The sequence below is a fragment of the Hemicordylus capensis genome, chromosome 2, assembly GCF_027244095.1.
Source record: "Hemicordylus capensis ecotype Gifberg chromosome 2, rHemCap1.1.pri, whole genome shotgun sequence".
Taxonomy (NCBI): domain Eukaryota; kingdom Metazoa; phylum Chordata; class Lepidosauria; order Squamata; family Cordylidae; genus Hemicordylus; species Hemicordylus capensis.
Genome location: NC_069658.1, coordinates 291,725,652 through 291,753,133, shown reverse-complemented (window position 1 = coordinate 291,753,133; position 27,482 = coordinate 291,725,652). Strand labels below are relative to the sequence as shown.

Here is a 27,482-nt window from a genome sequence, read left to right as displayed (position 1 = left end):
GTGAAATTTAGAAGATGCTTTTCTCTCTAGGCCAAACATAGAAAGTCTCTCTCCCCGGCTCCCAGTTCTTACTTCATCCATTAGCAAGAAAATGGAAAGCAGTCTTACACCACTAATGCCCCAGATGCTCAATAAGACAATCACATTCCATTCAACAACACTACAACAACTATTTATATACCACTTTTCAACAAAGGTTTCCAAAACAGTTTACATAGAGAAATAATAAATAAATAAATAAGATGCCCCCCTATCCCCAAAGGGCTCACAATCTAAAAAGAAACATAAGACAGACACCAGCAACAGTCACTGGAAGTATGTGCTGGGGGTGGATAGGGCCAGTTACTCTCCCCCTGCTAAATAAAGAGAATCACCACATTAATCATCACTGCTAACTGGCCTCTTTGCCCAGTTAGCAGGGGTTCAGGTCCTTCTGTGCATTACTCATCTACCATTTTGTTTCTCTGCCACTTATTTTAGGTCTTTTTGAATCTCTTCAGACTCTTACAATACTACGACAGGAAAATTGAAGCAAGATGTCCACAAATTAAAAATGGTCCAATCCCTGGTTCCTAAAAAATGGCCACTGGTGAATTCATTCCACAAAAGAACATACAAAATGCTAACTAAACCATATCACAATTATATTTAAGGTATAAGGTTAAGGTATGTGATGGCAGGATGGCTTCATCAGTAACTATTTCAAAGTATTTGAAAAGAAATAAACTTATATTAAGATCAACAGAGATGCCAAGACACACTTTTAAACAATGGAAGTTTTTCAAAAACTGCTTATAGTTCATGTATATTCCCCTTACTTTATCTATATTTGCCAGTTACTGAAGCTATTTGCTTTAGAACATAATCCTGTTTGCTCACATCATAGCTCTCTTCTATGTGATTGTGCAGTGAACTCCAAATGAAAAAAAATCAGCCCCTCCTGATTGCCAGGGTAGGAAATGTAGACAGATGTTTGTAATGTGCAAGTACACAGATGTAAACAAGAACAAAGTGAAAAGCTAAGCTTCATAGTGGTAAGAATCATAAATATTTTCAGCAGCAAATGATGCTAAGTACATAAGCCAACCAAATTACTTATGCTAAGACTATATTCTAGTGCCTTCCCTGTTCAATGCCAGCTCTGTTCCTTTAAGTAGACAAATAATCTTCATGAGCAAGGTCAGTAGTTGACAGAGTCATAAAAAAGTAAAGTCATAAATCATGAACAGTCACAGGTTTTCCATATTTTCATTACCTTCTGGCATAGTTAAAAAGCAGCTCCACTGCTAGCAACCTCTCCCCTCATGTGAAGTGGATACAATTATTCAGGAATTTATATTCTACCTGCTTCCCTAAGAAATTAAGGTACCTTACAAAAGTAAAGTACAAAAGAAAGAAACCAAATAAAAGCATTTATCTAAGAGCAGCAGGAAACAAACATGTTAAAAATAGCAAGCAGGCCTATAGCCATCTGAGAGAAGTTGCAAGAATATCTTCAGGAAAACCTGCTAGAAGAAAAGCACCCTTAGTTATTCTTTAAAGACAGACGAGAGGGGAGAGCCCAAATCTCAAGGGGAGTGGAGTTCCAGAGGGCACTTGAAACTATTTTACCACTTTTACTTTTATTCTCTCTCTCTCTTAAAATACTTTCAAAAATACTGATGCCCAGATGATCTAAAATATCTAGGTTTGGAATGTGTGTACTACTGTATGTACTTTCATGATTTTAGTTTAAAACTTGAATCATAATGTCTCAGCAGACTGAAGAGTTTTGAGAATGCCTGGTACCTTCAGCCCACAGATTACAGGGTTATGAAAGAAGCCCTGTAGTTAAGGTAGAGCCACTTCCCAGCATTCCATCTGTATACCATCAAAATATTATATTATAAAATAAAAATGATAAAACTGAGCAATGATAATCTACCTGGGGAGGGGTATAAATTGTCCACATTTCAGAGAAATCCACTGAAGAACAATAGAGCTACAGCAGTTTTAAAAGTTGGCTTTAGATGAGAGGTTTCTCTCTATGTGATGCCAGGTTTGCCATGGCATCACATGGTTTTCTCTTCTTACCTGTTTAGATTATGTGGAAAAAAATATTCAAAGAAATTGCAGAAGTCTGTCCCTCCACTGGTCTGGTGTTCTTGAAGTTATAGGGTTTCGAAGTCCACATTTCAAATTGTTGTTTGTCTGCAGGCAAGACATTGCAGCATGCCCCCCTGGATATTATGAACCAAAACAGGCTGATGCTCAAGTACTGGCAGATCCAGGAAACCATTGACTAGTTAATCCTAAAGTGGAGGTTATGTCATGTGGCTCCCCAAGCACTATCAATGAAGTAGGCACGAGCTGTGAATGTGCCTCCGGGGGGGGGGGAGGTGGCGGCTTCTTTAAGTGTAAACGGAGCCGGTGCTCCATGCCGCCCAGCAGCCTCCACGGCAGGGAATTGCCTCCACCACTCACCTGGCCGCTGGCTCTGTGGGAGCCAGGTGAGCAGCGGAGGCGATTCCCCGCTGCAGGGGCTGCTGGGCGGCATGGAGCACCGGCTCTGTTTACACTTAAAGAAGCCACCTGCTGCCCACCCCCTCTGGAGGTGCATTCACGGCCCACGCCTGCAATGAAGGAAGAGGCCTGAGGGGGAAAGCTCAGGGGTTTTTGTTGTGGGTGGAAAGGAAAGCTGCTGCTCTGCAGTGTGCAGGCGGTTGGGGGAGGGAAACACAAGGGAAAATGATAGGAATGAGGTGTGTGCGCGCACACACACACACAAGTCAAGAGAGAATATTCATATTGAATATTATCTTCAATAACTTATCTATCTTTGTATGTCCTATCCATAAAATGCACAGTTTTTGTGTATCCTTAATTCTTTAATTTATCATCCATACTGTGCCTTCGGTGTTAAGGTGTGGCATCATTCACTTCCTTGAGTTATCTCTGCATGTCTAACTTCTAACAGAGCAAAGAGGCACCTTTTAAAAGTGGTGATTCTCTTTACTGAGCAGTGGGAAAGCAACTGGCCCTATCCAATCCCAGCACAGCATCCCTCCAATGGCTGTTGCTGGTGTCCATCTTATATTTTCTTGTTTAGATTGTGAGCCCTTTGGAGACTGGGAGACATTTTATTTCTATCTATCTATCTATCTAGACCGCTTTGGGAACTTTTGTTGAAAAGCTATATATAAATATTTGTCATATTCACAGCATTGCAACCAGGGGCATAGCTAGGTAAAAGGGGGCCCGTGTTCACCCCTTTCCCAGTGGCCCTTCAAAGTGAGAGAGATAAGAAGATATAGAGGGGTGGAGCTAGGGTCCCTCGGGAGCTGGGGGGCCCGGGTTCTTTGAATCCATCTGCTCAATTATAGCTACACCCCTGGTTGCAACTCACTATGTCAGCTCCCACCACTGTCTCTAGTAATATGAAACCAGCAATTAACACCAGCCAGCATGGTATAGTGGTTAGAGTGTTGGACTGGGACTGGGGCGACTCAAGTTCAAATCCCCATTAACCCATGAAACTCACTAGGTGACTTTGGGCCAGTCACTTACCACTCAACGTAACCTACCTCAAAGGGTAGGTTGTGAGGATAAACCTAAGTGTGTGCACCACTCTGGGGTTCTTGGAGGAAGAGCAGAATATAAACATACACACAAATAAATAGATAAATAAATACTGGGCATGTGCATAATACACTTTACTGGACAAGCTGAACAAAATGAAAACAGAAATAATACTCAAAAGGCCAACCTTGCAGGTTTGGTGTAAAGAAAATATAAGTTTGTGTCCACTGATATTAACACCTTAAAATTGTACTCTGGTACATCTGCAAATGAATATAGACTTTCACGAAAGTTAAGTTTTGACTTCCTTCCTTCCTTCCTTCCTTCCTTCCTTCCTTCCTTCCTTCCTTCCTTCCTTCCTTCCTTCCTTCACTATAACTCAGTGCAGCTCTTCTCACGATCAGGAAAAATCAGGCTAGGAAAGCCTAGCTGATTTTTCCTGATCATGAGAACCACCGGGCTCACTTGCGAGCCCGGTGGTTCTTGAGTGGGTAACCCACTCAAGAACCCCTCCTCTTAGCCCAGGTTTGCGGAGCGAGCGCTCCGCAAACCTGGGCTATCTGGTCATGAGTAGCCGTGCCGCGGCTCTGCGCCATGGCTACTTGTGAGTAGACCCCCAGAGGGGAGGCGAAAAGCCGCATCCCGGGTCCAGGGATCTCCCCAGTATGCCCTGTGCACTCGCGCAGGGCATACTGGGCCTTCTGGGGGCCACACAGCCCCCAAGCTCCCCAACCCCCACCAGCTCCGTCACAGCGCCAGCAATCATGTCGGCAGCTGACACGGCCGCCCAGGGCTTCTGCAGAGATTGTCTGCAGGGAACATAGGAACATAGGAAGCTGCCATATACTGAGTCAGACCATTGGTCCATCTAGCTCAGTATTGTCTTCACAGACTGGCAGCGGCTTCTCCAAGGTTGCAGGCAGGAATCTCTCTCAGCCCTATCTTGGAGAAGCCAGGGGGGGAACTTGGAACCTTCTGCTCTTCCCAGAGCAGCTGCTTACAGTGCTCACAAATCAAGTCTCCCATTCAAGTGCAACCAGGGTAGACCCTGCTTAGCTAAGGGGACAAGTCATGCTTGCTACTACAAGACCAGCTCTCCTCCTTTAAGAGAGGGGAGGCTTAGCCCGCTCTCCCCGCAGTTTCGGCAAAAGCGGGTCTCACTGATCAGGAGACATGCCTCAGTAATTTCCTTTAAAAAACAAATGTAATAATAGAAAAACTTAAGAGTCAAGGTGCTTAGAAATTCACTCATGCATGAACAAGCATGGAAATTGTAAATTAAATCCACTGCCTTGATTTCCATGCTGTATAAGCAGTAAACACATTCTACATCTATATACTGTGCTCACTTACAAGTCCCATTGGTATGGCACTCTGTAGTCGACTTCAGCTACAATGTTGCCTTTATGTCCTCTTTCGTTTATTTTTATACAGATGCTCTCTGTGGGGTTATCGCATTCACTCTTGTATTTCTCTGCAGGTGTGACATTGTTGACATAGATTGCTACTTCCCTTCCCTTTCTGTTGCATCTATTCTTTTTGAACAAGTTATACCCTCTGTTGCTTCATTCCAGTCCTGGGAGTCATCCAACCAAGCTTCAGTTATACTTATGTGGTTCAGGAGTATGGTAGGGGTGCCACGAACTGCATTGGGAACCCCAGAAAGCCCAATATTGCCCCCAGGCCTTAGGTGAACAGCCCTGTTTTATACAATGGCTATACAAAGTTACCTTTATTCTTTCCTTTGCTTCAGTACTGCTCTTTTGCTTCTCTACTGCCATATTAGCCTGAATTGGGGTTGCCAGTTCCTAGCTCCACTTTGCATAATATTTACATATGTTTATTGGTATTATATATGCATATTTTGATTTTTTAAAAATTAGAGAATAAATGCAGTTCACCACTGTGAAGCTGGTGACCAGGTGAGCTGTATGTCTGCTTAGCCCGCTGTCTAGGTGCAGAGTGCTCAAGGCTCCTGCTTCTTAACCATAAATTCATCTCCTGGTTAGGGTTACCACACACATAGCCCTCTGTCTTCCTCCCCCAGGGGTCACCCAGCCTGCTCTCCCCAGCCAGGTCAGCAACTTCACCTCTTAGCTTGAGGCAGGGAAGCCAGCTAGCTACTGAACCAGCCTCTTTGCATGCTGGCACAGTGATCTCCCACTCACTTGCTGTTCTCTACGACTACAAATATTTACATACAGCTTTTCAACAGAAGTTTTCACCACGGTTTTCAAAGAAAACTGCTCCTTTGTCCCCAAAGGGCTCACAATCTAAAAAGAAACACAAGGTAACACTGGCATCAGCCACTGAAGGAATGCTGTGATGGGGATGGATAGGGCCAGTTGATCTCCCCATAATAAATAGAAGAGATTCAACTGAGTAAAGTTAGTTAGTAACCTGCTAAATTCTTACTACTGCCGCCACCACCACTGTATGAAGGAAGCAAGCTGCACGCACTGGGCCCACCAATCCGTGCTCCTGCATCACAAGGCTCTGCAACCTGCCACTGAAGCAGAACCTCAATTCTGGCTTCCCCATTGGATGGATGGTCCGTAGGAAGGGGAAGGAGACAGAGAAAGAGAAGCTGCTCATGAGAGTAAAATGTTCTGAGTGAGCAAAATGTCCAAGCTGCTCCCCAGATCATCTGGCTCCACAACACATGCAAAGAAAGTCATTTGGTCCCCTCAATAGTCACAGGTCCTCTTAAAAGTCCCTAACTGGCAATCCTAACCTGAATCCACAGACTTCCATACCATGTCCATCCATTTACTTTCAATGGCAGGCACTTTATCATCTATTCCAGGGCCGCACAAGTTTTGGTTTTGGACTACCCTCTTCCCCAGCCACAGTGGCCAGTAGGCAGGGATTATAGGAGTTGTAGTCCCCTTCCCACCTATAGCCTAAGAGGCATGATGCCTCGAAATGCCAGTTGCAGGGGAGCAATAGCAGGAGAGAGGGCATGCCCCTCACCTCTTGCCTGTAGCATCTGGTGGGTCACTGTGTGAAACAGGTTGTTGGACTAGATAGGCCTTGGGTCTGATCCAGCAGTGCTGTTCTTATGTTCTTATGTAATCCAACATCTGCAGGAGGGCCGAAATTGTACAGCCCTGATTCTTTTTGTCTGAGGAACCTAAGAAATATTCTCTATTCTCTCTTTTAATGCAAATCCTGCATGCTCACATTCAATACAACTATGTGAGCATTCACCAAAACAGCTGAGCCCTGGCCCATCCTTTGAGCAATGGGATTACACTGGAAATACAGGGTTGTCATGGATTGATCTATTTCAGCATCAGTCCCGCCCCCATGCACTCCCTACAGCCACACCCACACCATGGGGAATGACACATGACTAAATTACAAGTTTGTTATAATAAGCTTATTTCTGTCTTAACATTTTCACCCCCACAGAACATCATTATTTGCCAGGCTTAATCTGTCTGCCAAGTTTTCAATTTTTCTTAAAAGTGTCTCCATTAAGATTAATTAGAAGTATGCCAGTAACCATGATGGTTACATTTAATATTGTCTCAACAATGTTAACTTAAGATATAGAGATAAAAACAGAACAAATCTAACTGAAGCTGATGACAAAAGCTTGCGATTCAAAATTTAAGGGTTCTGTTGTTGTTTAAATGGATTAGAGATAGGCCCTGTTCGGATATGATGCCAAACCAGAGGTAAACGTGCCAGAGACTGGAGTTTGTGATCGTCCAAATGCATGAAGCTACAGTTTTGCCACCCAACCAAAGCTTCATTTTTGCTCCCAAACCTGAATTTGAACCCTCAGTTTCTAGTGAATTTAACTGTTGAAACCTGAGATTAGAAGGCACCATTGTACCATCCAGATTCTGCTGCTGCTATAACCTGGGTTTTGTGCACAAGCTCCTCCTGCACCCATAGAAAGGTTGGCTCAGAACAGCCCAGGAATGCATCAGTTCTAATGCAGCTGCATTTTCTTACTGGCCACCTCTCGGAGCTGATGCTTTGCCCTCTGCCATCTCCTTAATCCTCCTGCCACTGCTTGGCAACAGGGATGTCACATCCCTAGAGTTCATGCATTTAAAGGGACAAAATCACTTTGGAGCAAGACTGCTTTCGCCTGTGTATTTTGGATGTCACATAAACTACGTGCATAAATCCCTCCCCCTTCTCTTTAGGTTTGGATGCTTAAAACACAGGTCACTCCTCCCGATCAAAAGTGGCAGTCACATGGTTTTGCCAGGCACCACCTTTCTGGGCAGGTAACAAATCCCAGAAACACCAGCCATGATGAATGTGCATGAGATCTGCCCTAGGCTCTGGGAACAACTGCACAGAGATGGCACAGCATCAGTTTTTCTGGTGGACCATCCCTTCTCCAGTCCACCAATCCACTGAACTCTTGCCCCAATTTCTCTGCCCAGAAGCCTGAGGTTGCCAAACCACAGTTGATCAATCATCTCCATCATGATTCTTTGCTTCACACATTAACCACCGCTTCATCTACCGATGGTTTGATGCTATGTCGGAATGAGGCCACAGCAACAACACATACAAACACAATGAGGCTATTCACACATGCAGTGGAAACCAGGCTGAGGGAGCCCAGCCTAGTTCCCACTGTGCGTGTGAACCGGTGCAAGCCATATGGCTCCCACTTAGTTCCCAAGCAGCAAGCCCACTTAGTTCCCCCACTTAAATGAGGTTAGTGAAGTGAATACTCTGCTAACCCCATTTACCTAATCATGTACCACTGCAGCACAGCATGGCTCCACTCCATGGAGACTCATGAAGAGATCTCCGGCCAGGAGGCTACAATGAGCCTCCTGGCATCAATGGGCTCCCCAGAATGCCCTGTGCACTTGTGTGGGTCATCCTGAGACTTCTGGGGGCCAGGAGGCCCCCAATCCCCACTGCACCTACCAGCTTTGTAATGTGGGTCGCTGAATCTGCTGCCCAGGGTGAGCTGCATGCTTGTGTGCAAGGAGAGTGGGTCAAGTCAGCTCTCCCCACAAACCCACTGCAGGCTCTCCACACTGCTCATGTGGAGAGCCCCAATAAGGCTGTTCTCACAAGCAGCCTAACCCAGGCTAGGGCAGCCCAACCTTGCCTGCGGCAGGGGATCTGGGATACTGGAGCACCGGGATCTGCATGGATCCCAGTGCTCCTGCCCAGCCAAACCCTCTTGCTAAGGCCAGATCTTAGCCGACATTGAAGGCACGAGTGCACCCTTAACCTGGTGGCCAGGATCGTGTGTCTCCCACCAGACACTAGTTGTGCCTCGTGGTAGATTTGTACCCAAATGCAGGTTGAGTTGCAACTTGCACCCCATTGTCATGTTTCTACGAAATCCTTTCCTTGATCCAGGACAGCTTGTGAAGAATGCTTTGTTGCAGCCTAGACCTGCACTAATCTAGGGGGTGGAGCAAAGAGAGAACAAGCAGGAAAACAGGGAAGCAGGATGTATTGTTTGATATGCAAGAAGCTAAAGGATATTATTTATTAAATTCCCAATATGTTGATTTTACCTTACTGCTTTGTCCTTCTGTACTACAGTCCTTAATTCACTAGATTCTACACCCAACAAAATAGCTATATAGTTAGGTTATAGACTCCCAAAAATCTGCTATGGTAGATGGTCAGGAGGGTACTCTAACTGTAACTGTCACTTTTGTCTACTTCCCAGATCTGTTTCCACATTTGTAAAAATATGAGACTCAAGACAATTGATTTCCCAAAAGGTATGCTTAAATCTAATGCACACCCATCAAGCCCCCTATGAAAATCGGTTCATGCTTCTGATGTGTTAGTCTTAGATATTTTCATTTATTTAATTCTATGTATTACAAACTCTCTATAAATTATTTGCAGCATTCTGTTAAAAGTCATCATATGCAATCATAATGACAGCCTTACAAGCCCAAAACAGACCCTGCTAGTAAACTGTTTACAAGACAAGTTTCATGCATAAGACATCTTTGAATAGATCAACAAGCCATGGAAAATGTAAGCATGAACAATTTTGATTTATGAGACATATGCAAGGATTTAGAACAAGGCAAACAGTCATCACTTATCCTGAATACATGTAAACGTAAGACACAAGCATAAACACTTTGTAAATGAGGGATAAATTGGAATGTAAAATAGATTAGGTGCAGTTGATCCAGCAGGGTTCTAAGAAGGTGCATCTTATCCAGAACAGCAATGCAAGGGCCTAGGCAGAACTTTGGTCTATCAGTGGCTGCTAGTCTGATGCCTATAGGCCACCTCCAGCCTCAGAGGCATGATGCCTCTCAATACCAGTTACAGGGGAGCAGCCGCAGGAGAGAGGGCATGCCCTCACCACTTGTCTATGGGCTCCCCAGAAGCATTTGGTGGGCCACTGTGTGAAACAGGTTGCTGGACTAGATAGACCTTGGGCCTGATCCAGCAGCACCGTTCTTATGTTCCTATTTATGTTATTCAAGGCTGCCTTCACATGTGGCATTTTTACATGCCCCATTTTTCTATGGCTTGGTTGACAGCTGTGGTGGACAACAAGGGTATATACCATCACTGCTAATGAACAATTTTGGGCAGGGGGAGGAAATGCTCAAGTTACTTGCAACTATTGGAGGGTGGCAGTGGAGGAAGGATATGTATGTATGATACATATTCATGCTAGGCAGTATGAAGATAGAAGGTCAGCAGGGGGAGGGGCACTTCCCAGTGTATTGCACAGAGTGCCACATGTATGACTATTTGCCCCATGGGCAGAAGTCATGGGTGTGTGCTTGGTGCAAGGAGCTCCTGGCTCTCACGAAAAAAATCCGTTCCCTTGAGACCGAGGTGGCAGATCTGGAGAAGCTCAGAGAGACAGAGAGGCATGTGGACAAGACCTTCAGGGATGTGATAGAGGCATCCCACTCCAGGGCTGGTAGCTCCTCTGCTGTCAGGGAGAATAAAGGTCTTGGGCAAGGAGGACATCTGTCTGAGGAAGAGGGAAATGCTCCTTTAGAAGGGACCCCTTCCATGGATGATGAGCCCATATCCTCTTGCACAGGGGATACTCCTCTGGGGGGTGGGGCCTCCTTGTAGTTGGTGATTCGATCATTAGAGGGATAGAGAGATGGGTTTGTGACCCGCATGTTGACCGCACGGTGACTTGCCTGCCTGGTGCGAAGGTTGCGTACATTACGCAGCATCTAGACAGGCTCCTAGGCAGTGCTGGGGAGGAGACAGCTGTCGTGGTGCACATTGGCACGAATGATGTGGGGAAATGCAGTCGGGAGGTCCTGGAAGCCAAATTTAGGCTGATAGGTAGCATTTTGAAGCACAGGACCCCCAAGGTAGCATTCTCAGAAATGCTACCTGTTCCACGCGCAAGTACAGTGAGACAGGCAGAGCTGAGGGGTTTCAATGAGTGGATGAGTCGTTGGTGCGGGGAGGAGGGGTTTTGATTTGTTAGGCACTGGGACACATTTTGGGGCAAGCAAGGCCTGTACAAAAGGGACTGCACTTGAACCAAGATGGAACCAGACTGCTGGCGCTTAAAATCAAAAAGGTTGCAGAGCAGCTTTTAAAATGACACCTGGGGAACAGCCGATGGGAGCTGGGCAGTATCCCGTTTGGCAAAAGCCATCCTTTAAAGTGTGAAGCTGCAAAGAATTCAGATAAAACAGAAGGGGACAGAGCAGAACCGCATAAAGAGCAGGCGAGAGCCTGTGCCAGCAGGCCAAAAGAGTCAAAAGAATAGCATACATCCGAGGAGAGATTCAGCATATAAGTGCTTATATGCCAATGCCAGAAGCCTCCAAGCCAAGAAGGGTGAGCTGAAGTGCTTGGTTGCTAACGCAGAAATAGATATAGTGGGCATAACAGAAACATGGTGGAACAGTGAGAACCAGTGGGACACTGTTATCCCTGGATATAAACTCTATAGAAAGGACAGGGTGGGATGCCTTGGCGGAGGGGTAGCACTGTATGTTAAAGAAGGGATAGAATCTAACAAGCTGGAAAACCTAGGTGGACTGGAGTCCTCCACAGAAACCCTGTGGGTGATTATACAAGGCCGGAAAGGGAATGTGCTACTGGGGATGTCCTATTGCCCTCCAGATCATAATGCCTACAGTGACTGGGAGTTGCAGGAGGAAATCAGGGAGGCATCAAGGAGAGGCAGGGCTGTAATTATGGGTGATTTCAACTACCCACACATAGACTGGGTAAATTCACATTCAAGTCAGGACAAAGAGGTAAAATTTCTAGATACGCTAAATGACTGTGCCCTAGAACAGTTGGTCATGGAACCAACCAGAGAGAAGGCGACCTTGGATCTAATTCTGAGTGACACCCAGGACCTGGTGCGTGATGTCAGTGTCATTGACCCTTTAGGGAACAGTGACCACAGTGCCATCAAATTCAGCATGCATGCGGGGAGAGAATCACCAAGGATGACTAACACAGACATTTTGAATTTCAGAAGAGGAAACTTCTCCAAAATGAGGAGTATGGTGAAAAGAAAGCTGAGGGGGGAAATCAGGAGAGTCACTTTGCTCCAGAGTGCTTGGAGTTTACTCAAAACCACAATACTAGAAGCCCAGTTAGATTGTATACCCAAAAGGAGGAAAGGTACCACTAAGTACAGGAGGATGCCAGCATGGCTAACGGGTACCGTCAAGGAAGCCATAAAAGGAAAGAAGAGTTCCTTCTCTAATTGAAAGGCCTGTCCAAATGAAGAGAACAGAAAGGAACACAAACTCTGGCAAAAGAAATGCAAGGTGACAATAAGGGAGGCAAAAAGAGAGTTTGAGGAACATTTAGCCAAAAGTATCACGGGGAATAACAAAAACTTCTTTAAATACATCAAAGCTGGAAAACTGCCAGGGAGGCAGTTGGACCATTAGACAATGAGGGAGTGAAAGGGATTATTAAGGAGGAGATGGAGGTTGCAGAGAAGCTGAATGAGTTCTTTGCATCTGTCTTCACGGCAGAGGATACTGAGCATATACCTGTCCCTGAACCAGGCTTTTTAGGGATGGAGGCTAGAGAGCTGAGTCAGATAGAAGTGCCAAGTGATGATGTTCTAAACTGTCTGGAAAAACGGAAAGCTAACAAATCACCAGGGCCAGATGGCATCCATCCAAGAGTCCTCAAATGTGAAATTGCCGACCTCCTTGCTAAAATATTTAACTTATCCCTGAAATCAGGCTCTGTACCAGAGGACTGGAGAGTAGCAAATGTAACACCGATTTTCAAGAAGGGATCCAGGGGCGATCCGGGAAATTACAGGCCGGTTAACCTAACGTCCGTTCCAGGCAAATTGATGGAAAGCATCCTCAAGGATAAAATTGTAAAGCACCTAGAAGAACAGGCCCTGCTGGGAGTGAGCCAGCATGGCTTCCGAAAAGGTAAATCTTGCCTCACCAACCTTTTGGACTTCTTTGAGAGTGTCAACAAGTGTGTGGATCAAGGTGATCCAGTTGACATAGTCTACCTGGACTTCCAAAAAGCTTTTGACAAAGTTCCTCATCAAAGACTCCTGAGGAAACCTAGCGGTCATGGGATAAGGGGACAAGTACATGTGTGGATTGCTAACTGGTTGAAAGACAGGAAACAGAGGGTAGGTATAAATGGAGAGTTTTCACAATGGAGGGAAGTAAGAAGTGGGGTCCCCCAGGGATCTGTACTGGGACCGGTGCTTTTTAATTTATTCATAAATGATCTAGAAGCAGGGGTAAGCAGCAATGTGGCCAAATTTGCAGATGATACCAAACTCTTTCAGGTAGTGAAATCTAAAACGGATTGTGAGCAGCTCCAAAAGGATCTCCCCAAACTGGGGGAGTGGGTGACAAAATGGCAAATGCGGTTCAATGTTAGCAAGTGTAAAGTGATGCACATTGGGACGAAAACCCCCAACTTCAAGTATATGCTGATGGGATCCGAGCTGTCCAGGAGAGGGATCTTGGGGTTGTGGTGGACAGGTCACTGAAAGTGTCGACTCAATTTGCGGCAGCTGTGAAAAAGGCAAATTCCATGCTAGGGATCATTAGAAAGGGGATTGAAAATAAAACGGCTAACATTATAATGCCCTTATACAAAACTATGGTGCAACCACACTTGGAGTACTGCATACAATTCTGGTCACCACATCTTTAAAAAGGACATTGTTGAACTGGAGAAGGTACAAAAGAGGGCAACCAAGATGATCAGGGGCCTAGAACACCTTTTTTATGAGGCAAGGCTACAACACCTGGGGCTTTTTAGTTTAGAAAAAAGACGACTACGGGGAGACATGATAGAGGTCTATAAAATCATGCATGGTGTGGAGAAAGCGGAGAGAGAGAAATTCTTTTCCCTCTCACACAACACTAGAACCAGGGGTCACTCCATGAAATTGATTGTCAGGAGGTCTAGGACCAACAAATGGAAGTACATTTTCACACAACGCATGATCCACTTGTGGAACTCTCTGCCACAGGATGTGGTGACAGCCAACAACCTGTATGGCTTTAAGAGGGGTTTGGATGACTTCATGGAGTAGAGGTCTATCAATGGCTACTAGTAGGAGGGCTGTGGGCCACCTCCAGCCTCAAAGGCAATATGCCTCTGAGTACCAGTTGCAGGGGAGGAATGGCAGGTGAGAGGGCATGCCCTCAACTCCTGTCTGTGGCTTCCAGTGGCGTCTGGTGGGCCACTGTGCGGAACAGGATGCTGGACTAGATGGGCCTTGGGCCTGATCCAGCAGGGCTGTTCTTATGTTCTTATGTTATGTTCTTATATGGCTCATCTACCACTGACTGAGCATGCACCTGCTTAGAGAGAGAGAGAGAGATCAGCATCCCTTGCACTATAGATCAAATCATAAACTATAGATCAAATCAACTGCCACACGACTACTTATTTATTTATCTATTCATTTAAACTACTTACAGGCTGCTTTTCTATTAAAGGCACTCAAAGAACCTTTCAAAACTGAAAGAGAAAATTAGACACTAAAAAGAGCAAAACAGCACCGCAAGATAAACTATCAGAGACCACACATGGCTGGTGGAAAAGAATAGATACATAAACAAGCCTAGAGCTGACTGAGCTGCCATCTACTAACATTAGTCACCCCTCAGCAGCAGTGGAGTCTAACTGTCAGGAAACTGCCTCTCTCACTGCTACTGTTAGTAGCTGATCAGCATTAGTTGCTTTCTGAAATTCTGCAGGATTTCTCTAATGCTTTCAACAGAGTTCTACTAAGCACTTCTGAATAGTAAGACAGGGTAAATGCTCCATAGGCCATAGGGAAGTGCACCCTGAACATCTGGTCAACTTTAGTATGGCACCATTAAAACTAAGAGAGTTGAGCCATAGATCCAGCGAGCTCTAAAATCAGCTGTAGGCATACTGGCAGAACTTAAGCATGTTTTTCTCAGTTCTCCATAGGGGTGTGCACGGAACAGAACCCGCCGTTTGGTTATATTTCAATTTGTGTTGCGGCTGAGGCAATACAAATGGCCTCTAGGCATGTGCAGAGGCCATAACTGCACTGCTGCTGGAGGCTTGGTAAATACGGACACCCGCGCACTTGGGCAGCACTGGGGATGGGCCAAGTGCTGGCACCAGAAGCCACCCCAACTAGCCAGGAGTACTTCACATTACTTTTTCTAGCCCACTTAACTGGCCCAGTTTGATATGAACAGGTTCTACATCGAACAGTTTATGTACACCCTTAATTTTTCACCTAAGAATAGCAGTCTACCTTACAAAGTTGTATTAATGGAATAAAAATGGGAGAATTTGCACACTTTAAAAATAAAAAACCTTAACCATTGTTACTGAAGACTAGAGGGTGAAGGAAAATGTCAATGAACTCTAGTGCATGGACATTTTTAGAAGTACACATCTGAGATACCAGGGATTTGTGGGGGAGGTTGTGGAATTTCAGTCCCATACATCTAAAATTTATTTTGGGCTGTATTTTTGGGACAAACACACTTTCATAAAGCACTTCTGGGGCATTACCATCAAATTGTCAAGACAATTTTTTTCTACACCGCTATTTTGGTACTATAATTCGCTACACACACACACAAAAATAATCTTAAACTATTCCAGAGAAAAATAGGTTCATTTCCTCTGGACATTCCCACAATGAACAAGAAAAGCCAGCTGTATGAATTACACAATCTATTTTGGCCCTGTTCTTGTCCTCCTACATAGTGGACACCAGCTTCAGACTGAAGCACCATGCACATTTGGACAACAGAACTGGGGGTGTTCAGTGTGGAAATAATGCTCCCGACCACCTGTATGAGAAACACCTGGAATGAGTACCACGGCTGCTGCCAACAAAAACTGTTTCTTATACTGAGGGGCAAAATGATTTGCACACACACAGCCATTGTAAGAATACCGCAGAACATTTATCTGTTTATAAAACACACACACTCTCTCTCTCTCTCGCCTTTCAATATGAAACTACAGATTCAATTTTTTTCTGTGGCAAATGAAGACAGCAAGAAAATAATTATTATGAGGCCATATTATATGCAATTTAAAATTGGATCATGAGCTGACTGGCACCACAGATTTTCACAGTATTTGATTTGAGCTAAAATAAACTGAGAGGTTGTGAAATTGTTCATGAGGGAGTTTATGGTTAATTGGCCTACATATAGTTCACTCAAATCTGTGGTTTTTCTATCCACTTTATTTCTATGAGACCTTTTTGTACATTGATTTTTAATATTTTTTTTAAATTATCATATATGCTATAGTTTATAAAAAATTAAGTTGCTTCTGTCATCTTCTAAAATACTACTGCTCTGTTGTTTAAGAAAAAAAATAGAGGTGTGCACAAAATGGATTTTGCATTATGTTTCAAGCTTGAAATGAAACACAAATCCCCAGAATGTTTAGTCACAACAATTGGTCAAGCAGGAAAAGGCTTGGAACATTTTAAGTGTTCTTGAATTTCAAGTGTTCTTGAAGTCCTGCCCAAATGAAGAGAACAGGAAGGAACATAAACTCTGGCAAAAAAAAATTGCAAGGAGACAATAAGGGATGCAAAGACAGTGTATGAGGAGCATATAGCTAGAAATGTCAAGGGACGTAAGAAAAAACTTCTTTAAATATATCAGAAAACCTGCCAGGGAGGTGGTTGGACCCTTAGATGATGAGGATGTGAAAGAGATTATTAAGTTATTAAGGAGGATAAAGAGATTGCATGGAAGCTGAATGAGTTCTTTGCATCTGTCTTCATGGCACAGGATACTGACCATATACCCTCTCTAGAACTGAGCTTTTCAGGTTTAGCGGCAGAGGAACTGGACTAATTTGAGGTGACAAGGGAAGATGTTCAAACAGCCTTGAAAAACTTAACATCAACAAATCGCTAGGGCCAGATGGCACCCATCCAAAAGTTCTGAAGGAACTCAGATGTGAAATTGCTGATATCCTAGCAAAAATATATAACCTGTCACTACAATCAGGCTCTGTACAAGAGGACTGGAAAGTAGCCAATGTAACTCCGATTTTCAAAAAAGGATCCATGGGGGATCCAGGAAATTACAGGCAGGTCAGCTTAACTTTGGTGCTGGGTAAATTGATGAAAAACATACTTAAGCACAAAATTGTTAAGCATAAAGAAGAAAAGGCCTTGTTAAAAGAGAACCAGCATGGCATCTGAAAGGGAAAGTCTTTCCTCACAAACTTTTTGGAGTTCTTTGAGAGTCTCAACAGGCATGTGGATAAAGGTGACCCTGTTGACAAAGTATACTTGGAGTTCCAAAAGGTTTTTGATAAAGTTCCCCACCAAAGGCTCTTGAGTAAACTTAGCAGTCATGGAATAAGGGGATACATTCATGTGTGGATTGGTAACTGGTTGAAGGACAGGAAACGGAGAGTAGGAATAAATGGACAGTTTTCACAATGAAGGTAGGTAGGAAGTGAACCGAAAAAAAATATAGCTTGATTGTTGCTTCATAATTCATTACAAGTCCAGACTTTTTGTCTCAAATAGTACCCAAGAAAACTGCCAAAGTTTGCTGGAAGGTATCGTTCCTCTTTGGTTCCCAATAGGAGCATTTCCCCACATTTTCTGATAAATTAATATTTTCCCTCAAGATTTTCAATTTTTCTGGTAGTCTGGGCAAGGTCTGAAACCTACCTGTGAAAAATGGCATGTTTCTCTCTTTTGTGGTTTGGTCTGGGAGTTTCGTGTCATTCATTGATGCCCAAGCAGCAATAGATAGATAGATGAGATAGAGGAGATTCTCACTATCAGTGGAAAGCAAGCTAAGGGAGCTTAGCCCACTTTCCACGGACTGTGGGAACCACCTGGCTCTCAGGCGAGCCCAGTTTCCCCAAAGAGGGTAACCTGCTTAAATACCCCTCCTCTTAGCCCAGGTGAGCGGAGCAAGAGCTCCGCTAATCCATGTTTTCTGATTGTGTATTGCCACGGCTCCACGCCACACTGCGTCAACACATGAGGAGACCTCTGTCGGGAGGCTGCAAGCAGCCTCCCGGGCTCAGGGGTCTCTCCAGCATGCCCCGTGCACTCACTTAAGGCACCCTAGAACTTCTGGGGGACATGTGGCCCCTGATCCCTGCAGCCCCTGCCGGCTCCATGACGAATCTGGCAGTGGTATGGGTGGCCGATCCAGCCACCCAGGGCCACAGCCTCGATTGTCTGTGGGGAGAGTGGGCTAAGCTCGCTCTCCCCACAAACCCCCTTATGGTGTGTCTCACCAATCGTGAGACTCGCCTCACAGAGACAGAGAGATAGATTATGTGTTTTCAAATTTTATTATATGTATTATTTCAGTAATTATCTTATAAGTACTGTACTTAAAACTCAATTTGTTGATCTAGATCAGGGCTGCACAACTCTGTCCTCTCCACTTATGGACTGCAGCTCCCATCGTCCTCTGCCACAGTGGCCAAGTGTCCCATAGGAGGCCCTAAGTTGAGCAGCCCTGATCTGGATGGAAGATGGGGCTGCAAGCAGCTTTTTGAAGTTTCCCCAGAGAAACTGTGTGAGTTAGTCAGGCTTTCTCAAAGGTAGCCCATCAGTTAGAAGGAAAACTTTGAACCTCAAAGATTATTCACAGTTGAACCACAGTTTGAGCGGAGAGCTGGTCTTGTGGTAGCAAGCATGACTTGTCCCCTTAGCTAAGAAGGGTGCACCCTAGTTGCATTTGAATGGGAGACTAGAAGTATGAGCACTGTAAGTTATTCCCCTCGGGGGATGGAATCACTCTGGGAAGAGCATCTAGGTCCCAAGTTCCCTCTCTGGCTTCTCCAAGATAAGGCTGAGAGAGATTCCTGCCATAACCTTGGAGAAGCTGCGGTCAGTCTGTGAACACAATACTGAGCTGGATAGACCAATGGTTTGACTCAGTATATGGCAGCTTCCTATGTTCCTGTGTTCCTAACCTCAAAGTTTATTCACAGCTCATATTCAACCACTGTGCCATATCAACTCCCCCCCACCCATCTTTTCCACTCTATTAGAAGTCAAATGTTGAGAGCTTGAGCAGTAAATTCCTGAAGACAAATAGAGAGTTGAGCAAAAATTGAGATGAATGACCTGTAGAATAGCGGATGAGCAGAAGATGGTATTGCTGAAACTGGGATAACAGAAAGGTTAACCCTATGGCGTTGCCATGCTTGTATTGGCTTTTCATAGTAATTGCATTGTTGTTTCTGCTGTTGGTTGAGTCTTGCCTGATTGCATTCTTCCAATTCAAGGAAGAAGAGATGTGCTGTTTTGACAAGGAATTCTGGGAGCCCACAGGTCATTAGTGTAATAGTAAAGGACTAGGAAATACCATTCTGTCAGTCACGGCCACTGAATATACACAGAGTAATTCAGAATTTAATTTACACTAATTAAAACAGAGCTCAGTCATATTAAGATTGGAATGCAGCCTATTTCTCTTAATGAGAAAGCACACAGATAAGCCAAAATACCAACGTCAAGCATTATCCCACCTATAAGAACTTAAAGTTGATCAGTGTGAATCATACTAGGGATGTGTGAACAGGTTCGAATCCAAATCTGTTCAAAGTTGAACCAGCTTGGTTCGACGGCTTGATGTTGAGCTGAACACACACACACACACACACACACACACACACACACACACACACACACACGGTTCGGCTTCACATTGGACCAAACCTGCCCCCCACACACACCAAGCCATGGGGGGGGGGAATATTATTTTTTTATATATATATAAACTGACTCCCTCTGGGGGGCTTCTCTGAGACTGTGGGAGGGAGTCCACAGATGTTGCCCTCCTCCCACTGGCCTAAATTTTGCTAAAAGGCACCCAGTTCGGGTGATCTTTGGCCCTTTCAAGGCCTTTCCCCTGTCACGGTGGCCATTTTGGAGGGGCCCACTGCATATCTGTAACATCTTCCTAAATGGCTGTCATGATAAGGGAAAGGCCTGGAAAAGACCAAAGACTGCCCAAACTGGGTGCTTTTTAGCAAAATGGAGGCTGGTGGGGGGAGGGGGGACATCCACAGACCTCCCCAAGGCCTCAAAGAAGCTCCCTAGAGGTAGTTAGTACAATAACAACAACAACATTTTTTTTAAAAAAATTGTGAACTCCCTGAGCTGAACCGAACGAAAGTGGGGAGTTCGGGGGGCGGGGCAAAACCGAACTGGCCCAGTCCGGTTCGAGGCCGATTAAGTCTCGAAACAAACTGGGCCAGCCAGTTTTGTGCACACCCCTCAATCATACTGGAAGTTGTGCCTCCCGCCATATTTCCTAAATTGCTCTTGCATTTCTTTGTTTTTGGAGAAATGTCTAGATAAGCTTGAAAGGCAATATAAGGACCCTCTCTTTCCACCCCATGCTGGAGGGAACAGGTACATGTGACTTCGAGGAGATAGGTATACCGAAGATTTTTGGGAAACCACACACTGCTTGTTTAGCTTTTCCCATTGTCCTCAAAGCATCTGATCTTTTGCTAGTGCACATAGAGGTACGTTCTTTTGCACCGGGGCATTTTTTTGCTTTTCCTGTTCCTGTGGAACACCCCCCTCCCCCAGGCAACCAGAGCTTGGTTCTCGCTGGGTATATAAAAGGAAAGTTTCTATGCTTTAGCTCAGTCAGGTCAGGGAGCTGTCCTGAGATTGATTTGACCAACTAAGGGATTCCACCACTCCAAAGGCTCAAGAGCTTTCTTGAGCTGTGTCCTGTGAGATAGATGAAGGACTGGACAGGTCCTGAAGACTGAAAAATCAGCCTTTAAAGCCTTTTGTACAGCTCTGTTTGAGCTCTGCTTAGTGTCAGTATTTTATCTTTTCAACAATGATGACTGAATTCAAATTCCACCAAGGCTTGAGGAACATAGAAAATTTAATGTCGCAGAGAAGGGTTCTAGCCTCGCCTGCTCCTAAGCAACTAAATTTTCTATGAATAAGATTTTTTCCTTAAAGATGCATTCAAACATGCGGCCCCATTTGCAGCCCATTGTGATATAGCCCAAGATATTTTACCATATAATGAGTATATTTGGTCTTAGACTTACTTACAAAGTACAGCATCAAGGTGTCCTGAAGAGTTATGCATTAATTTTTCTGAATGAATGTAACTCATACTGAAACAGGACCATTCAACCCTGGTTTCACTGATTCCCAAAGAAATGGGACTAGGAATGAATGGGAGTCTGTTTTCACCGAGGATCCCTAGTTGCTGCTGATGTTGTTATTACTATCATTATTTATTGTTGTTGTTATTATTATTAAAAATATTCAGTAGTTTTTCTGCCTTCTGTTAGGGGTGTACAAACCGGTTTGGATTTGAACAGGTTTGCACTCAAACCGAGGCGGTTCAGACGCTCAAGCTTGGAGCAAACTGAGTCTTTATTATTTATTTACACAGTCAGACAGGTGTTACTGACTGTTTGTTTTATCCAGACATCGAGTCTTTCCCAAGGACCTGGGATGGCTGAATTTTATTATCAATGTTGTTGCTGTTGTTATAGATATTGTTGCAGAATATAGGGTGTTCCCAGTAAAGTTGCTTTTTGTAATTGACTGATGGTGATTTCTGTGGCCCCTATGGTGTTGAGGTGCTCTTCAAGGTCTTTTGGAACTGCACCCAGGGCGCCAGTTACCACTGGGAATATTTTGGTCTTTTTCTGCCACAGCCTTTCAATTTCAGTTGGTAGATCTTAGTATTTGGTTATTTTTTTCTATTTCTTTTTCTTCTATTCTGCTATCCCCTGGTATTGCTATGCCGATTATTTTGACTTGTTTTTCTTTCTTCTCGACGACAGTTATATCTGGTGTATTGTGTGGCAGAAGTTTGTCTGTTTGTAGTCGGAAGTCCCATAATATTTTTACATCTTCATTTTCTTCAACTTTTTCAATTTTATGGTCCCACCAATTTTTGGCTACAGGTAGCTTGTATTTTTTGCAGATGTTCCAGTGTATCATCCCTGCTACCTTGTCATGCCTTGGTTTGTAGTCAGTCTGTGTGATCTTTTTACAAAAGCTGATTAGGTGGTCCACGGTTTCACCTGCTTCTTTACAAAGGCGGCACTTGCTGTTTGTTGAATTTTATACTTTTGCTCTTATTGCATTTGTTCTTAGTGCCTGTTCTTGCGCAGCCAGTATTAAGCCCTCTGTTTCTTTCTTCAAGTTGCCATTCTTAAGCCATTGCCAGGTCTTGGTGATGTCTGATTATTATTGGTGATGTCTTTATTATTGTTGTTGTTGTTGTTGTTACATTTATATCCCGCTCTTCCTCCAAGGATCCCAGAGCGGGGTACTACATACTTGAGTTTCTCTTTCACAACAACCCTGTGAAGTACTGTAGGTTAGGCTGAGAGAGAAGTGACTGGCCCAGAGTCACCCAGCTAGTTTCATGGCTGAATGGGGATTTGAACTTGGGTCTCCCCGGTCCTAGTCCAGCACTCTAACCACTACACCATGCTGGTTAGGTCCAGGGTTGAACCAAACCTCTTGGGCAGGTTTTGGCCTCGTTTGAGGGTGATGGCTGGGAATTAACATGGGTTTTTAAAAAATTAAGTAAGTAATTAAGTAATCAAGTAAAAGTAAGGGCTGCGGCAGCCTCTGGGGATGCTGCTGCTGCTGCAGGGGGTCTCTGGCAGCTCCCTCTACCGGCCTCCCGCTGAGTCTCCCTGGGCCGGTTCAGCCTGTTTTGTGGCCATTTCTGCCCTCTGTGTGTGCAGTGGCCACTTTGAGGGCCACTGCACATACATGCAGGCCATTTGCATGACTACAAATGGCTGTGCATCTTGCTTCATGCACATCCCTACAAAAATATTTTAGCACACACTATAGTTGTGTGTTTTGGTATTCATTCCATGAGAAACTTGTAGACATGACACTTCAAATTACAGATTCCATTGTTTTGAATCTTTTGAAACTTTATGGTTTAAATATTAAACGGAATTTAAATTCAATATTTTTAGAAGTGTTTGTTCTAATTTAAAGCACATGTATAACCAAGAGGAAAATTATTCCTTCTCTTAAAGTGACCTCAGGCCAAACATACTCTGTTCTTCCTCTCCCACTCCCTTTCAGTTATCTCTGTACTATTTGGTAGCAGAACAAAATGACAGCCCTTACATCCTCAGGACCTTGATGAAACATTTTATTTTTTTCCCCTGCAAGTGACATCTGGTGCTATCATTGGCTTCTCCCTTGGTATCTGGGCTGTTGTTTTTGGCTGGCTCTCTATTGCATCTGCAAGTAGTTTCTCAAAACTTCAGGGATCAATTCACTAACAAGCTAACACATACTTCTAGAATACATTTTCTTGCTTGTCTCATCAGAAATTTACTGCTTATTATGAAGTGTCATTTTATATCATATTTATCATCTCAGTAGTATCCACAGTGATGTTAATGGAAGGATTCTGTGGTTGCAGTGCTCTACAATGTTGTACTTCCACTGCTAGAAAAGAAACCTCCTTTCTTTTTAGAAAAGAAACCATATACAAGCTTTTGAAAGAACTAGTGCAACACTTTGCACAACAGTTTGCTAGTGCACAGTGTTGTGCCACCACTAGCACACCACTGCTAGTGCAAGAACTAGACTGGAACAGAGATTGCTTTCTTCACACAATGACCTTGCACTAAAAATGGAAGTACTTTTTCACACAATGCATAATCAACTTGTGGAATTCTCTGCCCCAAGATGTGGTGACAGCCAACAACCTGGATGGCTTTAAGAGGTGTTTGGATAACTTCATGGAGGAGAGGTCTATCAATGGCTACTAGTTGGAGGGCTATAGGCCACCTGCAGTCTCAGAGGCATCCTGCCTCTGAGTACCAGTTGCAGGGGAGTAACAGTAAAAATTCAGGTTTGTTGTCACTCTCATGGACCCACCGATTCCTGCAGTTGAACAACCACAAACCTGAACCTCTGGAATGGTTTCCTCTGGTGTAGTATGATGGCCAGTGTGTCTTCTCCCAACAAAATCGAGGAGAAAACAGAAGTTAATATTCTTTCTGATTGTGGTCTTATTTAAGGTGAAAGCCATATATATTTACATTTTTTTAAAAATAGCCCTTTCAAAGCAAATAGTGCCCATTAGTCTCATATTGCAGGCTGGGGATGCTGTAGCTGGGAATGGATAGCAATATAGTCTAGTATAAATGCTGCAGGTTAAAAGTGGAGCTGTGGCTGGTTTGGATTCCCAGCCAAAATTCTCCCAGCAGACACACCTGTCAGGTGGCAACAAAATATTTTAACATTCTTCCCTCAGACTTTCTCCCAGCCCAAATCCTTTGCTCAGTTATTTGCAGAAGCCTCACATGCCCATTGACTTGATTGCTAACACACTGTGCTTTAAAATATTTAAAAACTGAACACAAAATACATTTAACCCCCACCCACTGCAAAGTCTAGTTAAAAGAACATGAGCATCTCTTGTACATACTACTTTTTAAAGGGACCACTGCTGCTCAATTAGAACCAAGCTAAAACCCTGAGTTTTTTCCTTGTTTTCTATGGGCAGTTTTCATTTCTACCTTGAGGGGAAGAAATGTCTACTGAGACTGAAGTTAAGTATTTTTCTGCCTCTAAGACTGTAACTTAGAATTACCTATTAAGGAAAGTGAAGAAGGAAGAAAACCTGGAAAAGATAAGGAAACAGGCAGAGGTAGATAGGGTCTGGAAGCTGTTCTGTGAGGGTTGTTGTTTTTTTTGGAAAATCATTTTTAGCTGACTGAAAGCAAAGGTAATTTTGGGGTGGTTATAAAAAATTGTCTGTGATAGGGAACCCTGGAACAGAAAGCCTGTATCTGTATAATTCTGCTGAACTGGCTGGCTGTCACAGAAGTCTGGTTACAGAATCATTACATTTTGAATTTTGTATTATGTGATGCTCCCTGTGTAGCTGCTCCTGTTTTACTTACCCCATTATGAACCAACTGCTTGTTAGCTACTTGTCAGTGTGGTTCCTGGAACCCAACAGAGGGAATACAGTGGTTGCCAAAACTGAAGTGTCTTCACCGCTTTCCTGCTTGCACAGCTACACTTCTGGTTCATACTCTCTTTTCCCAATGAAAGATTCATGCATCTGAGAGAGTGACTTGTAGCCCACAAAGTTTATACTACAATGCAGCCTAGTCTTTAAGGTATCTCAGTTAACACTTTGTTGCTTTCTATTTACACAATATCAAAGAAAATATTAAGCTTATTTTATTATACTATTTTCTGTATGTAGGCTAAATGTGTTACACAGCTCAACTATCTAGTGTACCTGGATTTCCCCCCAAGTTATTAAATTTCACAGGTGGGAATGTTCACTTGGCTATCCCTGTTCTGAAAGCCCCTTTCCATCTATGCCACTTAGTGGTCATTCTAAACTAATGATCTCAACTAATGATCTACCTACAAACTCAGTTTTTGAATGGCTTAAGAAAATAATTGTTGAAGACTGTTAAATTCCTTCCATATCGACAGTCTGTTCTTCCCTGTATCTCTTTTCTGCAATGCAATCCAGAATGTCTCTGCTGAAAAGTATCTCTTGCATCACTTCAGTTGTGTCATCCTTCTATTAAATCTTTTCAGTGGCTTGCTTTAGAGCTTTATGTCAGCTTCAGACGTCCATCCTCATATTTAAAGATTTCCACTTCTCCTTCCATGACTAGAATCAGACTCCCATCTCTACACAAGCTCATCTGCTCTTAGCCTCCCCTGTAGCATGCCTAAGAAGCATCTGCACCATTTTTCTTGCCCTTCAATTCCTTCCATCAAAACTATTCCTTTAGAAAAGGAATAATTAGAAAATTATCTACGGCCACACTACCCTGAACGCACCCAATCTTGTCTGATCTTGGAAGCTAAGGAGGGTCAGGCCTTGTTAGTACTTGGATGGGAGACCACCTGGGAATACCGGGTGCTGTAGGCTTTGGAGAGGAGACCTGGTCTTGTGGTAGCAAGCATGACTTGTCCCCATAGCTAAGCAGGGTCTGCCCTGGTTGCATATGAATGGGAGACTTTGATGTGTGAGCACTACAAGATATTTCCCTCAGGGGATGAAGCTGCTCTGGGAAGAGCAGAAGGTTTCAAGTTCCCTCCCTGGCTTCTCCAAGATAGGGCTGAGAGAGATTCCTGCCAGCAACCTTGGAGAAGTTGCTGCCAGTCTATGAAGATAATACTGAGCTAGATAGACCAATGGTCTGACTCAGTAAATGGCAGTTTCCTATGTCCCTATGTCCCTAAAATGTCTCTCCTGATCATCCGCTGTATCTTGAATTTCCCCTACCTGGTCCTCTACCCCCACCCCCTTCTTGTCCATTTGACATGGTCCAATACTAGCTTTTACATGTATGGACATCACTTGAGACCCTTTCAGATCTTCATATGTGGATAGAACAATTATGTAGGAGGGGGCAAGATTGTGGCAGCTTGCTGTTCCTCCAACCTATGTATATTACAGTAATTTGGAAAGATGTTTATTTAAAGGCTCTGCATCTACATGAACAGAGATCTTTCTGTGCAATTGGAAATCCTGCCTTTTGTGGAGTTCTTGAGCACACGGAGAGACCCTACATGCATACATTTCTACTTGTAAAGGCTCTCTTTTGACCTCCAAATGATTGCATATAAGTTGGAAACAGAGCCTGCTGACAACACCACACCCATCATGTCAACAATAATTCATTCTACCCACACTTAAAGTTTGAAGGTGATGTGTTTAGAAAACCAAAGCAACTCCATTTTACTTAGAAAACCTCATTCTAACTTAAAGTAACCCCAGCCAGCTCAGGGACATCACTACCTCTCATGACTGGAGTCATTATCTCTCTCCACTAAATTGTATCTATGAAACTTGGTTCTCACAAGGTTCTCACTGTTTTTCGCTGACAGTTAAGAAAACAGGATTTAACCAAATAAGGAGTAATCACCCGATGAACAATGAATCATTCGCATGCGTACTAGATACTCAGACCACCATTTTATTGCCACGTAAACTGTGTCTAGGGTGTCAGCATCATTCAGATTGTTTTTATAAATGTAAGATGTACCTGTAACCAAACTGTAATCGGTTGAGAGCGTTAGCCTATTGATTACCTATTGCTAAACTGCAGTAGCAATAAAGCCTCTAAATGATTCCCACTGAGTCTGTTTGATTGACTAAGAGGCGGACCCAGGGATGAACCATGTTCACATCAAAGGGAGCTTTGCTAAGTGTATGAACAGAATCCACTGAGAATCATTGGAGTTGGAGGAGATACAAAAGATCTCAATGGCGTTTTCATCCTGTTATAGTGTATTTAGATATCAAAGTTACAACCTGATGCAGCAGTTCACAGAACTAGCCCACAGACAGGTCCTCCAGGTAGAAGCCATGTTCCTTTCACATTGGGTGCAGTGCAGCTTTAGCATCACATTGTTGTTGCTAAATCTACAGTTAGTAGTTGGATCAGTGGTTTTTATAATATACAGCATGGTCTTAAGTTGCTTCTAA

At 43.8% G+C, this 27,482-nt stretch overlaps 1 protein-coding gene and 1 pseudogene across 4 annotated transcripts in view; one reads left to right on the top strand and one right to left on the bottom strand.

Annotated features, from left to right (window-relative positions):
* The window catches only part of GRM7 (glutamate metabotropic receptor 7), a 715,175-nt gene that overhangs the window by 494,481 nt on the left and 193,212 nt on the right, over positions 1-27,482 (bottom strand). The gene's annotated exons all lie outside the window — the stretch shown is intronic.
* LOC128348508 (uncharacterized) lies at positions 25,801-25,919 on the top strand (annotated as a pseudogene).